The following is a 16,542-nucleotide window of genomic DNA, read 5'->3' as shown; positions in this document are numbered from 1 at the left end:
CTTAAAAATGAATGAATAAATAAATAAATAAAATTTTTTAAAAAACGATTTATTTATTTATTTGACAGACATCACCAGTAGGCAGAGAGGCAGGGGGAGAGAGAGAGTGGAAGCAGGCTCCCTGCTGAGCAGAGAGCCCGATGCGGGGCTTGATCCCAGGACCCTGAGATCATGACCTGAGCCCAAGGCAGAGCCTCAACCCACTGAGCCATCCAGGTGTTCCCAAATCTTTTAAAAACATTTTTTGAAAAGCTTAAGCATCAGCTCATGTCCTCAAGATGAATAATTTCATAATCATCTATCTTATTCTGCATTATAATTCTGCTTATACCATTAACATGACAATGAGCTCATTGAGCACAAGGATTGTCCATCACTCATTACTATAGCATCTAACTCTGTGCCGAAACATAAGAAAACCTTGACTCAATAGGATCTGAAACTAAAATATGAAGGGCCACTCATGAAGGTGGCGACAAAGTGTAATTCCCAATGTAAATATATTTTTGAAATGCGAACACACTTTCAGTTCCTGAGAAAGAAACTCTCTCTGGGGAATTGCATCTACTGAACATACGGAACTTGAATATTTGCTACCATTTATTGAGTGCTTGAATTATAGTCTGCATGCCAAGTGCTTACTTCTATCTCATTTAATCCTCTTGACAACAGGATAGGTAAAGGCAATTCCAGTAAAACAAAAGAGCTCTGTGATAACTAAATAGGAAGTATCCATGGGTATCCATGGATATCCATGGAGAAAGTATCCACTTTCTCCTTCTTACTCTGTTACTGGTTTGTATCTCTGGTAACCAGAACAGTACCTGGCACCAGCGATAGATTTACCAGAAAGAAAGACTGTGCTTGGAGCTTGAGGGGAATTGAAATGTGTAAGAGAAGTTCTCTACTCTGGAGGCCTGGATAAAGCTTTCTGAACATATCTGACTTTTAAAAGAGCATTTATAAGCTGGGGGAAAAAATTCATCAGGCTACTTGGGATTAAAGCCAGACAGCCATGGTCTGAGAATAAATTTAAGCTGCAGAATGTATAGCACATTCTTCCAAGAAGTTTGATGAAAAGAGTAAGAGAGAGGGCAGTAATCTAAGAGAAATCGGGGTTGAAAGGTTTTTCTTCTTATCCATTTTTTCAGTAAGGAAATTGAATTCTTCACTGGTAAACTGAGAGCAAAGAAATGATGGAGATAATACAGTAAAACTGCAAAGAGGGTGGGTAGAAGCCAGTTATGGGAAGAAGCAAAAAGAGATGAGAACAAGATCACGGATATGCAATTCTATTTCTACCTTTGTGAAAATTTAAATCTCCTTTCATTGTATATGTCTATTTATACCCTATAAGATATCTAGCGGAAGTGTTTGCTTAGACTTTTAATCCAACATTAAGTTTATTATTTATTATGATTCCAATGACTTCTGCGAGAGAGTTAGGATGCTTTTAAATAATATTTTATTAAAAATAATCAGTCCCCCAAATCAAATAACTCCATTTAAAAAATGGGCAGAAGACATGAATGGACATTTCTCCAAAGAAGACATGTATGTATTTCATGTATGGCCAACAGATACATGAAAAGATGCTCAACATCATCAGGGAAATGTAAGTCAAAACTACAATGAGATATCACCCCACACCTGTCAGAATGGCTAAAATCAATAATACAAGAAAGAAGGGTTAGTGAGGATGTGGAGAAAAAGAAACCCTCATGCACTATTGATGGGAATGCAAACTGGTGCAGCCACTATGGAAAATAGTATGGAGGTTCCCCAAAAAGTTAAAAATAGAACTACCATAGAATCCAGTAATGGCACTACTGGGGATTTACCCCCCAAATACAAAAACACTAATTCAAAGAGATTCATGCACCCCCTATGTTTACTGCAGCATTATTTACGATAGCTAAATTAGGCAGTACAAGTAGCATCAATACATGAATAGATAAAGAAGGTGTGGTATATATATATATATTCCAGCACCCTCATATGTGGAATTTAAGAAACAAAACAAACAAAGGAAAAAGAAAGACCAAAAAATGGACTCTTAACTATAGAGAAAAAATTGAATTTTGCCAAAGGGGAGGTCAGTGAAGGATGGAGAAAATAGTGGTACAGATTAAAGAGTACACTTAACTTGATGAGCGCTGAGTCATGTATAGAGTTGTTGAATCATTGTATTGTACACCTGAAACTAATGTAACACTTTATTTTAACTACACTGGAATTAAAATTAAAAACTTAATAAAAGGGGATGCCTTGGTAGCTCAGTCGGTTAAGTGTCTGCCTTTGGCTCAGGTCATGATTCCAGGATCCTAAGAGCAAGTCCTGCCTTGGGCTCCCTACTCAGTGGGGAACCTGCTTTTCCCTCTCCCGCTCCCCCTGCTTGTGCTCTCTCTCTATCCAATAAATAAATAAAATATTTTAAAAAATAAAAAATACAAACTTAATAAAAAAATTTTAAAAGAAGAGTCTCAGAGCAACATTAGCATGAAGCTTCCTCATATGCTAGGGGAATGAGCCAGGTTAGGCTAAGTAGCAAAATTCAGTATTGAATAAGGTCAAGAAGACCATTTGCTTCAAAACTTAATGTCCCCAAAGTGCATCTGGATCATAGATTTAAATAAACTGCCATATTTTGATAAGGCTGGAATCATAAGGGACGAGCATGGCAGTGCACAGTTGTGGCCTGGGAGCTGAGACTGAGTTCCAGTCCCACCTCTGTCACCAAATAACTGTGTGACACAGAGAATCATTAACCTCTTGACTTTCATTGACTCACGTATTGGGTAGAGGGCATCGTCCCAGCTGATATCTGAGGTCATTTTGTAAATATTACAGGAGCACTGATGTGACTAGAAGTCAGAACAACAGTTTGACTTTATTTCTTGCATTCTTCAGCAGGTCTATTCCGTTAGACCATCATTGCATAAAAGGGTAATATGCAGAGTCCAAAGAGTGTTTTCTATCTAGTGTGTTGGGTTCCTTCTAGCCCATTGAGGATTTTTGACACTGAACTATGAATGGGAAAACAACATAGCATGAATGATACACTAGAAATGCAGTTTCTTTCTGGGGAAAATTGGGTGTAGTCAAATTTCCCAGTTGCTAATGATGGAAATGGGCTGGATCCTGGGGGAAGGAATCTGGCCTCAGGGCCCTTCTTTCTGCCTTCTTATTTAGGGGAACCCTGGAAATGGGCCCTGTGAGCTTCAAATGCAGGACAGAAGATAGCAAATCTGATGAGGCTTTTGCCTCACACTGTGGAGTCCTGTCCAGGTCCAGACCACAGGGAGCAGCCAAAGCCACTATTTCTTGCTCTCAGTCCATCGCACCCACCCACAAATGTGCTGTAGAGAACTCTGGCCTTGTGTGCAAGGACAACAGGGAGGAAAGGTAGAGCCTTCCTCTGACTTGTTGCCTAGACCCTTGAGTAAAAGTAAGGTGGGTAAGGATTTGCCCAATAGTGGAGTTTTGGTGTAGGGACGCCAAAAAAAAAAAACCAGGACTAGAGAGGTGGATTAAAATAATAATAGTAATAATAATAATAATAACAATAATAATGGAATAATAATAGTAATTGTTGATACAAGTAATACATGGTTCTTGTAGAAAATTTAGAAAATATAGATAAGCCAAATAATTTTGTATTTTAAATTCATTCTAAATATATTCATTATTCTTGCTCAGTAGGAATTATGATGATCATAATCACCACTGAACCAGTCTCTCTCCACCATTTATCTATATTCTGAAAAGTTCTATTCTTTTTTGTAAAACAAAAATGGGGTCATATATCAAACTATTCTAAATCTCTTCTAAAATCTGTTTCCTAAACAATATTTTTTAGCAACTTTTCATGTCATTCCACATAATTGTCTCATCATTTTACTTGCTGAAGAGAATTAAATTGTATGTATTTATTGTAATTTATTGAGTCATCTCTTACTGTTAGATATTTCAGTGCCTTTAGATTTTCATATTCTGACCCACTATCCACGACTATCCTTAGAGTACTAGAAAGTAATTGTTAAGTCAGAATATGCATCATTTTATGGCTTTTGTAAAGCCTTTTCTGATGGTTCTCCATAGAGGTTGTGCCAATTCACACAATCATCAAGAGAATATGGGAGCAGTTGTTGCCCACACCCTAGCTAATTCTTGGGCTTAGGATAAAAAAACCCTTTAAAATATCAAAATTTTTTGATGCATTCTTCATTATAGTCCTACTTTGCTCTTTTACTATAATATTTCTAGTGGCTCTTTCTCTGTCATTCCTTGCTCACTTACTTATATGGTTGTTTGATACATTTTGTATTAAGGTTGAATTTCTCAGTGTGTTGTAAGTACTTTTAAAATATTATATATTGAAATATGAACCATTTATTAGGCATTTATATTCAGTAAATATTTCCCCTTTTTGTCATTTGCAATTTACTCTATATGATTTAGGTCATGCATAAGTTTCAAAAATTTGATATATTAAGCCTTTTTCTTTATGGTTCCTACTTTTCCTGTGAGGCTAAAGGCTATAAATATTCACCTCGTATGTTTATGGTTTCACTTCATACATTTGAATCTTTAAACCATTTGGGATTAATTTCATTGTAGGGTATCAGATGTGCAGTTAGAATTTAAGATTATTTTTATGTTTGGCCAGTTGTCTAAACACTATTCATTGGATAATGAATTCTCTTCCTCACTGATTTGAGGTGTCACTCTTACCATATATTAAGTTCTTATAAATACTGCATTTTAGGTCTAACTATTGTAATTTTCTTCACTGCTATGTCTGTCATCTCTTATACTAATATTGCATTTTTATTTTATTGTAGATTTATAATGTTAGTGGATAAGACTCCCTAATCTTTTAAAATTTCAAAAAGTTTTGGCTCTTTTGACATATTCATTCCATCAGTAACCTCACAGTTATTTCTGCAGTTAGGTCATACACTGGAATACTATTTAGCAATAAAAAAGGAACAAAGTACAAGCTCATGCCATACCAAAGATGAACCTCAAAAACATTATGTTAGGGCCACCTGGGTGGCTCAGTGGGTTAAGCATCTGCCTTTAGCTCAGGTCATGATCCCAGGGTCCTGGGATCGAGCCCTGCATCAGGCTCTCTGCTCAGCGGGAAGCCTGCTTCCTCCTCTCTCTGCCTGCTTCTCTGCTGACTTGTGATATCTCTCTGTCAAATAAACTACTATGTTAAGTAAAAGATACAGACACAGCTGTATGATTCCAGTTATATGATATGAATAGATAAGGCAAATTTAAAGAGACAGAAGATAAATTAGGGGTTCTCTGGAGGTGAGGTGGGAAAGGGAATTAACTGCATGAGAGAAGTTTTTGGAGTGATGAAAGTATTTTCAAACTGATTTAGATTGATGGCTTTACCATGCAGTGAGATTACTAAAAATGATTGGATTGTGTGCTTGAAATGAGTGAATCTTAAGATATGCAAAATATATGTCATTAAAATTGTTATGAAAAAGAATCCACTCTGAAAACTTCATCAAAAATTATTAATATGTTTTGTTTGGAGTGGGACAATACTTATGTATTAGTTTCAAAACTTGACATCTGGAAACATTGTTTTCTTTTCTAAATGATATTTATCTCTCAGGCAATATTTATATTATTTTCTTATAATTTTTCCATTAATTCCTTGAACCATCAGGTTTTTCATTTGTTTGTTTTGTTTTTAGGTGGTTGTTGATGATATTACTCCTACTAAGTAGAGTACCTGGTTATTAATAATATAGTAAGAGACTGCTTGATTTTTATGTATTTATTTTATAAACAGTCCCATTAATGAAATTACTTATTAGTGCTAACTTTCCAGAACTCACTGAAAGGTGTGAGTTACATTAACAATCTGACTGACCTCTGACCCAGAGACTTTAGAATGACAGCTTATAGATCTAGCCATGAGTTGCATAATTTCACTGTGAATTTTTCCCCAAAGTTGTTAGACAAAGGTCACTTGATCCTGGTGATTTATCAACATCCAGTCTGTCAATCTGGTTTAAATTTAGACTATCTACTACCAATATAAGACCTTAAACCTCTGACCTACCAACTTGAAAATAGAGCTTTAGAGCAGGAAATTTTATAACAGCATGTTTAGTAAATTAACTATCTAATGTATAACGGTGATTAGAATTTCATTGAATTCAAGCATATGTCAAGAGATGATAATCAGAACACTGGCCATCAGGTAAATTAACAAACCATTTGGCTGGGAATAGAATGATTAGCACAGGGATAATCTACTCTGTTACTGATGGTTATTGGACATGAGACAGTTATCTGATATCTACATGTTTCAGTAAATACTGACCAAACCTTTGCCACTAAGAAAAAAAACAAAGATTTTAGTTGTTCACATTTGGTTGCTGACATATTTTCTGTTTAAATATACTCTACTGTACACTCTAATTACCAGATAAAGGTATAAGAGAAGTTAGAAAGGATAAGTGGTGGTAAATTTACAAAAATGATTTTTAAAAGAGAGAGTCTATTATCTTGGATCTCACTTAGACATATTAGGGAGTGCTTGAGAATGGAAGGGAATTTGGGCAAATTGTAAAGCTCTGGGGAGTGTAGCTTTAGAGAGATAAGGTTATGGGAAAGAGGGTCAAAATAGTGATCTTAACCTGAGTCTTCCTGGCACATCTAATATATTTAACCTAAAGCGTTTTAGTCTATGAATTAAGTAGGAAAAGTTCATATTGCTGTCATATTTGGGGCCCATTAAGCCATTACCTCCTGCTAGTATGCACATTTTTGTAGCAGTCAAAATTTTTATTCCAAGCAACAAACAGTGACCCCAGAATACTCAAGCAGAAAAGATATATATTTAAAGAATATTGTAGCATGATAGTCCTGCTTGTTTAAAGTTGTAGTAACTTTCACTGACTTATCACTACGTGTTATCATAGCAGAGGCATTTCTGAAATCTGCTGGTCCCATCCAAACACTTTCCATTGTATGGCAGTTACAGAACATTTCCCTTCGTAGTTAGGATTATCATCCTAGCCAATATTGTAATCCTTAATGGTTGCTGTTTGCCTTTTGGCACAAAAGCTCCAAAATTGCTAGACTCCAGTCTAGCATTATTATTAGCTTATTATTTAGTTGCCGATGCTTCATGGCAGAAGCATATATCTCAAAGGTACTAAACCTCTAAGCCAGTAGAACCAAGAGTTGCAAGGATGGGGTAAAAGGTTTTTAATGAGTTGTCACTTGGGCAGGCAAGAGCCACAACTTTTATGTCCTTTGCTTGGTTTCCAGATGCTTGGATTTGGCTATCAATGAGATAGCATCATCTATTGTTTCTGGCTTGGAGCATGAATTTCTATTCGAGCAGTCTCGGTGCAATGAGATTGATGATGGAATGTAGCCTATGGTGCATCTTGTTTTGCTGCAAAGTTTGTTCCTTATTCGGGAGCAATATTGTGTAGCATACCGTAAGGGAGTATAAGTATTCAGAAACTCCACAGTTTCTATAGCTGGATAGAGCATGACAGCCTAGAAACATTCACATCCAGATTAAGTGTCTAATCTGTGTCACAGATTGGATTCTGTGGGAAGTAGATTTTGAGACAAATTTGTATGTAGCATGTTTATTGAGGAGTGCTCTTGGGATCATCACCTATGGGAGATTGAAGGAATGAGATTGGAAGGGACAGGGTGAACAGTAAGGCAGCCACAAAAAAGTCCTTGGTCCATCTCTATAGGGAGTTCTGGAGTGGAAGTGGGGTCCTAGGTTTGTCCTGAGTTGGACAAAAAAATGCACCTCAGTTTGTAGCAAATGTAATCTCAATTCAATCCCGGTAGGACTGTTTTAATACTCAACAGCTAATTCTAAAATGCATATGGAAATATAAAGGGCTAAGAGTATAACAGAGATTTTGAAGAAGGGAAACAAGGTAGTAGTACTTGGTATTCTAGATATCAAGATTGAAAATAAATCTACACAAGCTGTGAATTGGCCTAGCTGGAAAGAAGAGGTGGGAGAAGGATCCATGGGTACACGGACGCTTGATATGTGACAGATACAGCTCAGTCGGTCAGTGTAGAAAAAAAGGCCTTTCCATAAATGGCACTTTGGGAATTGAGTAGCCACATAAAAAATAAAATTGGACCCTTCTTCATATCATAAACAAAAATAAACTTCCAATGCATTAGAGAACTAAATATGAACAATAAAACTACACAACCTTTGAAGATGCTGTAAGAGAACGAATTGCACTGTTCAGATTGGTTGGTAAGCATATGAAGCAATAAGAACTCTCAGGCTGCTTGTCAGGGTGGAAATTGGATTCATCCAGTTTGGAATACAGTTTGGTAATATGTATTACAGCTGATTGTAGGCATACACTATAACCCAACAGGCCCACTGTTAGGAGCAACATTTGTAATAGCCAGAAAACCAGAAGCAAGCCCAGCTGTCCGTCAATAGTAGAGTAGTTAAAAAACTCATGGTTTAAGTTCGTACTCTGGAATACTATACAGCAATGACAATAAGCTACAACTACATGCAACCTCATGGATTAATTTTAAAAACAGAATATTAAGCAAAAAGCAACAAATACAAAAGACACTATACAGTATGAGACCATGCACATCAGGTTCAAAAGCCAGGGTTGTGACTACTTCCAGGGGGAAAAAGGAGTTTTGATTCCCAAGGGACACACGGATGTTTCTATGGTGTTTGTCATGTTCTCTCTCAACCTGTGTGGAGTTTATGTGTGTTTGCTTTAAAATTATTTGTTAACTTGTATAAATATTTTTGCACTTTTTCTTCTATGTAGGTTATATTTCACGCAAACACAAATTTGGAAAGCAAAGCACCAAAAAAGAGACATTTGGGCACCGACTCATGAGTTAACGTTCACTTGTACTTTTTCTGAGCTTTAAGGGAAGACAACATGTATAGCAGTGGCCTTTTGACTCTGGAATCTCTCTAGGAAGTTGGCATCTCGGACAGTTACTCGGCCTGAATTGTCCAAGCTGCCACAAGCTAGGAATGGACTTTATGATGCCTTGATTTCAGTAATTATGCATATTTATATCCTCAGCACCTAGCTCAGTGACCAGCATACAGACACTGCTTACAGTTATATTCTGAATGGATGATTACATAAATGAATGAAGGAAGGAACCGTGCCTGTTACTGAAGCCTGCTGACTCACGCAGAGCCTCCTTTCAGATTAACCCCTTGTTAGAAAACTTCTGTAAATAAATATTAAAACATAATGACCTTCCAATCTTTGGACTTTGAAGTACCTTTCAGAATCATATATGGACCTTTAAGAAACAAGGGAAAACAGCCTCACTCAAGAATTACTGAATCAGTTTGTTGAGGGAGGACCCTACCTGTTATTTTAAGAAAGGTCTGAGAATACTTTAATACATTTCTCCGGTCAGACATGAGGTGTTAAGAATGGCAAATAACCAAGTCTGCCAATCTCAAAATCTCTGAATATTTGGGATTTCATTTTTCCTTTTTATGTGTATGTTCTGATAGATTTCTGTAAAATATTCCACAGCAACTCACTTTCCACCTTTTGTCAGTTAACAGACTTGCATTCAGAAGCCAAATGGCTCTCCATGGTAAGCAAATATGTAATTAAGATTTACTTTGGTTCAGTGAAAATACGCCTTCTTTCTATGGAAGGCCCCAGGCTAGGTTCAGAGTAGGCAAGGTTAGATATGGTGGATTTATTAGCAAATTCAGCCCAATTTAAGAGGCATGCCTTCAAATCTATTAAAGATGGTATGTAAGTGATATTCTGTGATGTCTTCTGCCTCAGGATTTGGGTAATTCATGCAGTTTACTTCAGCCTTGAAAGTGGATTTATAGGAGAGAAAAGGAAAGTGCTGAGAATTTTTTTTTTTTCGTTTAACATCCTCCCTTTGACCACATAATAGTCCAAAAACTCACACAAGCAATTCCATATGGAGATGAGGAATGTCTAGCCAAAACAAGTTGTTCAGCTTATTAGCCTTGGGCTGAATAAATTACTCAGAATATCTGGCGTGGTTACCCCATTTAAAGGGAAGGGTAGGATGGCTGTGTTTGCCTTTTCTTTCTCTCCCTAGAGTTTTAGATGAGAAAACAAACGGTTAGTGGGGCGACGCTGCGGGCCAGAAGCCCCGGGCTTGCCTGTTTTCTCGGAACATTTGAAAAGCCTCACAAGTGCGACAACGCTGATTTCTTTGCACTTGACTGGCTACAGAGAAGGGCACATTGCACAATTTTCACTGCCGTCTAGTTTCACATTCAATCCTTCTTGGGCAAGACTATCAAGTTGCTTTGGTGTGAATCTTGGCAGAAAAAACCTCTTCTCTCCAAGAATCTGAAATACTGTGAAAGGCAAAATAAATTGGCTCCCACTGTAAGCTCTATTGTACAGGAGATGCAAGAGAGCAGAAGGAGAATTAGAATGCATTTTATTTTTGAGATCTTCTAGAGATTAAATTTAAAATTTTTTGTAAGGGGTAGGGAGTATAAAATTGCATTCAGATCTAATTGTAATGCATCTGAGGATTTTTTTTTTTTATTCCCTCTCAATCAGGCCTGTAGGAAACTCAGTTGATCCCTTTGTCTCTAGTTCAAGTATTAATTGGAACATCATGCAATTATTTTCCCTGCCCATTTTGGCATCATTCAGATTCACAAAATAAAGGACGAGTCATTTAGTATTGCTTTTTCCACCAACTCTAACTCGTTGTGCCCATATGTTTAATCTTTTTGCCTTTCTGTTTTTCTCTCTCTCTCTTTTTCTCTCTTTCTCTCCCTCTCCTCTCTCTCCCTCCCTCCTGTCTTTCTTTTTAAAAAGCGCAAACGTTCACTCTCAGATAGATGTTAAGAGAGGCTTTGAGATTTAAAGATGTATAATATAAAACCCCTTTATAAAAGTAGTTCATAAAAGTGAATTTTCAAAAATTTCTAGATGACCATAGATTTCCATATTTTCTGCTTTTTTTCTTTTTTAAGCTATTTGCTGTCTTTTGAGGGAGACCATCTAGTAAATAATTCTGATTTCTGCCGCTTGTTAACTTGGCGAACCCAGCATGATACCCAAATGGAAGACTGGTGGTAGAGCATGATAAGGTAAACTACACATTCACTAGCCTGCAATGTAATTTTATGTCATATCAATCCAACCCAACAAAACCCAAGAGACTGAGAGACACTTATAGGCAGCAGTTAAGAGCGATTGTGGCAACCACTCACAACAGGGCTCATTTTGTGTGGTTGCAAAGCATTTTCATGGTATACAATTTGCCAATAATTGCCTTGATATTTTGACAGGCCCTGACTTGCATATTTGTAAATATTTGTGGTTGCTAAGTTACCAGCTATACTTACTTGAGTTTGCGGACCATGTCATTTTGTGGCAAAAAGAGATGTTTAGACTTCACAGCAAGGGATTTCCTACCTTCTAATGGATGCCTTCTTAGGAGTTTCCAATAGAAATCTTTTATACCATGGTGTAAACTGAAAAAGTCCAATGCTTTTAGTGGCTGAACATTTCTGGCTTATTATGTTTTTTGTTGTTGTTATTATTGCTTATAATATACAGACTGTTTCTGTGGAGCAAGATCAAGTCATCTCTTATTCTTTCATTAATTAATTAATTTTAATGTAATTCTTTAATTTCTGCAAGGCCCTATATTAGGTTCTTTGGGCAGTTTGAGGTGACCAAACTTCTCCTAAGAGTTAAGAGGGACGATAAAATCCATACAAATAACTCAAATACACGTATAACCTAATTGTTCTCAGTCCCCTCTAGCCAATGAGGGCTGAAATCTCTCACCTGCTCCCATGGGGATTCTAGACCAGCATTCTTTCAAGCATTTCTAGGAAAGCCAAAACAGTGCTCCCCATGTATTCCCAAACTGGGTTGTCAGCTTCAGTTAACTATGAGGCATCTATGAAAACTTTCCTTTTGAGCTAGATTCCCCTTCTTCTTTTCCTGAAGCTCCTGGAGAAGTCTTTACATTCTTTGATTCCTCACTCAAGAATGTTATCTGCTTCTCATTGTGATTAAGAGATGAACACAACAGGAAAAGCCCCGGATGTGGGCTTGTGTGTGGGGGTGTGTATCTGGTGGGAGAAGTTGGTATTAAAGGCAAATAAGATGATTTCAGATAGTGACAAGAGCTTCAAATAAGGATAAATGAGACTGGCGCTGGTGGAGGTGTTAGAAAAGGTGGTCAGAGCAGGCTCCTGAGAGATGGGAAGTTGCTGATAGTGTCAGTGTCTTAAGAGAATGCCAGTTGCCTGATCCAGGGTAGCATGGGTACCAGATTCTATCGCTGCTAATCCTCATATTGCTAGAATAGTCATGGATCGTGGACACACTCCCAATTTTTGCCACACTTTGTTATCCAAACTCCAAATAGCCCATTCATTTCTAATATGATGTCTTTGATCAACATAACTCCTTCAGCTCTGGGTCCCTTTGGTGTCCTCATATGTCTTCTTCTTATTCCCAGATGCTAATCAGGCTTTGTGGGACAAACACCCATACAATTTAGGGACCTCTTCGAGAGAGAGAAAACACAAGCACACAAAATTAGATACAGGGAATTGGAAAGGGACAGGGTTGCTCTTCTTTCTGTCCAAACATGAGCCCCCAAGCAGAGCAACCCATGCACATAGACCACCCAAGGTAGTCCTCTGCCCTTTATTTTGACATTTGCCATAATATGCACCTTAACTTGATGCCCCGCAGTACACAAATAGAAAGATTTCTTCACCATATGGTAGATAAGGGTGAGGTGAGATAGGAGTTTAGAAGAGGGAAAGATTGCATTGTGGTGGACACTTAATGCCAAAGGTGCTATCTGAGCTACATCTTGAGGGGTGAGTAAGATTTGCATGTTCAGAAAAGATAGAATGACTTTACGGAGTGCTTCTCTGTGAATGGTCCTTCCATCTTCTACATTACCCTTCTAAGAACATTGCAGGATGAGATGCTTCACTGTACAGATGATTAAGTTAAAAGCCCTAAATTACATAAATATTGCATTGTGTAAGTCACTTAACTTGTTTAAGCCATGTTTCCTACTCAGGCCCATCTGAATGCAATGCTTTTTCCATTGTCCCAGGCTGCCTCTCATTTTGAGTAAAGGCCTAGGATTGCAACAACCTAGGAACAAGCCTGGGGAACAAACAACAGAGGGGAAGTATCTCGGGAAGTAGTGATAGACAGAATTGGAAAAATTGTCCAGGATCAAGTTGTTGAGGGTTTAAATGTCATTTAGTGAGTGCTGTTTTATTTTCTGTTAATAATATAAATAAACACAACTAAGAGTCAAGTTCCATCAGCAGAAGCTCTTGTATGTGTGAATAGAGTAATGGTAAATCACTGTGAAAACACAGTTTGCACTCACTTCCATCAGGGCTCCTCACATACTATGATTTTAGGAATGCCGAAACAATAGCCTTCACAATTTTACCAATTTTTGAAATACCACACCTCAAGTTTCACCTATGCCTGGCTGTTTAACTCTTGCCTCTGAAAGAGGCAAAGAATGAATGTATTAGCCATTGTTAGCTTTTTCCCTGGGGGCAGCTTTAAAAAAAAAAAAATGAGGAAACCCAAAGGTAGAGGGTGAGGGGAATTTAACATCATGGAAGAAAGAAAACTTCTGGACACCTGGGTGTCTCAGTGGGTTAAGCCACTGCCTTCGGCTCAGGTCATGATTTCAGGGTCCTGAGATGGAGCTCCACATGGGGCTCTCTGCTCAGCAGGGAGCCTGCTTCCCGCCCTCCCCCCACACACCCCCACCCTCCCCCACCTGCCTCTCTGCCTACTTGTGATCTCTCTATTTTTCAAATAAATAAATAAAATCTTTTTTTTTTTTTTTAAAGAAAGCTTCACAACTTTTTTTTGTATCTTGCCCTCCAATCCTTTCAATCAACCCACTCTTGCTCTACTTGAAGTAAACTGTCCAGAGCCAAAGTCACAGAGATAAATGGCCCTGAGTTTAGAGTAAGGAGCTACTACTTTATTTTGTTGAAACCATCTCCAAAGCTTCTTTTCATTTAGGGCAAATCCTAGCATGGGGAAACTGTGGAAAACAAAGAGGAGGGAGAAGTCTGGTAAGTGGAGGATGACAGCAGAAGCCCTCCCAGCAACAGATCCTGTGGTCTCATTGCTGGTGGGCTGTCAGCATCTTCCCAGCTGTTTCCTAGCTCTTTCTGGGCGTGTCTGGGAAGCTTCATACACTTTGATTCAAATTGCATTTTGTTATTCTCCTTCAGAGCTTTCTCATCTGGGATCCCATGGGGGGACTGGCAGAAGCATGTGGTTCTATTTTTAAGACTACAATTTTTAAGACTACAATAGATTTTGAAAAAAATCTGAAAAGAAATGCAAAGACCAGGTCTTGTGGCAGAGAACCTTTGACCTACTTGGTAACTTTAAATGGTGCCAAGCTCCATCTGGCAGCTTGATTTTGTTGTCAACTAAGAGTAAACAGCATTCCACAGAGTTGTGCAATCTCTTGAAACAAGGAAAATTGATTGGACTTCATGGAGTCACTAAAATTACAAAGAGGGTGGAGGTCCACAAAAGTTTGCATAATTATACTTTAGTTACTCTAGAACATGACCTTCAGAGATCAAGGGTCACATCTTTGAATGGACCACTGAACCTAGTATAGCATCTTGATTTAAGTTTGTGGGGTGAGTACATAAATGATCAGATTCAAACCCTGACCAAAATGAGTTTTGGCATGGAGTTCTTCTGCAGTGGTCTTAACTGTGTTGATGGAAATGTAAGAGTCTATCACATTGTTCATAAGATAAAGGCATACAACATAGAAAAAAAAATCTGAACTGAAGCTTAATTTGGGGTTTTGATTGTATATCAAAAAGAAATCCACCCACTCCATCACTTCATGATGTTTATTGTCAGACACTTGCTGTTACAAATGGAGTAAATATGGTGAAATAATCTGTGAATTTCATTTTTGCTACTTTGCCATTCTAAATGCTTTAGTGGCTTTCCACTATCTCCTGGAAAACACCAAACACATGGGTTACTCCATCTTGGAGTAACTGCTTTTCATCTAAAGGGAGATGTTCATTCAGACAAACATGGGTTCAAATCCTATCTTCTCTTACTTCCCAACTATGTATACCTTGGCAATTTACTTATCTTCCTAAGCCTGTTTCTTTGTCTAAAAAGTATTGGGGGTGGGGAAGATCCATTCTTTATCAGGGATTTGATTTTGAAAGATTTCATATGACAAAGCCTAGAAGAAAAGGACCCAACTCAAATAATAAAATTCAAAACTTATATCATAATCAGTATCAGCTCTGTTCATTTGACATTAACTCCTGATTGTTTGAAAATTAGTTATTCTTCCATAATAATAGGAAATAAAAATGTCTACTATTTACTGAGGTATGTAGTATGATCACCACAAGTACTGGCTTTGCTGTTTACTAATCATATAACTGTATCTTTATTATTCCAGGCATCTGTTCCTTTATTGACAAAATTAAGGTAAAAATATACCAGTTGTTTAAGTTCATGTAAGCTATCAGTCACATGGGAAATGTTTGATAAATGTTAGCTACTATTATCAGATATTTACTATACATCAGGCACTGTTTACCTTACCTCATTTAATTTCATGATAACCAGTGAAATAGGCACTACTATTCCCACTTAAAGATTAAAACAAAGCAAAACTGTAATTTATGAAAGTTAAATAACTTGTTTAATGACACTATATTAAATGGTGGAACCAGGATTCAATCCCAAATGCATGATTTCAGTGCCCTAGAAGTTGTGCCTCCAGACTCCTGATTTTATTGGTCTGGAGTAGGGCCAAAGCATTGATACATATTAAAAACTCTCCTACTGATTCTATATGGAGAGAGATGTTGTTGAGAAACACCAAACTTTTTGGCCCTTGCCTCCCCACCTCCCAAATGAATTAGAACCTCTAGGAGTAGAACATGGAAAACTATATTTTTAACAACCACCCCAGTGGATTCTAATGATCAGTTTTGGCTACCATTTCCCTATGCATGTTTTTCTCCCCTACCCAGGTGATCAGTTGCTTAAGATCATGTATATTTGTCTTTCTTTGTCTCCATAATGCTTATTTCAGTGTCGAATGTTTGAGAATATGGTAAGAAGGAAGTAGCCAAGAAAAGCTTAGAGTCTGGCTTTAGAAATGGCTGAGAGGGTAACATAGATATGGTGAACAGGTAACAATACTGAACCATTTCAAGGGAACTATACTCCTGGGCAGACTATTGTCCTTTTTACCGTGTCCCCACATGGTATTTGCTTGATGTGTTTGGGTAGTGGGGCTCAGTGGTGGGAAGGAAATAGGCTGTCTGATATCTCTTACAAAGACACTAAGCCCATCATGAGGGCTCTACTCTCCTGACCTCATCTAAAACTAATCACCTCTTAATTACATTTAAATACCATCACATTGGGAGTTAGGACTTTAATGTATATGAATTTTGAGGGGACACAATTC

This window comes from Mustela erminea, chromosome 5, assembly GCF_009829155.1.
Source record: "Mustela erminea isolate mMusErm1 chromosome 5, mMusErm1.Pri, whole genome shotgun sequence".
NCBI classification, from domain to species: domain Eukaryota; kingdom Metazoa; phylum Chordata; class Mammalia; order Carnivora; family Mustelidae; genus Mustela; species Mustela erminea.
Note: the sequence above shows the minus strand (reverse complement) of the source record.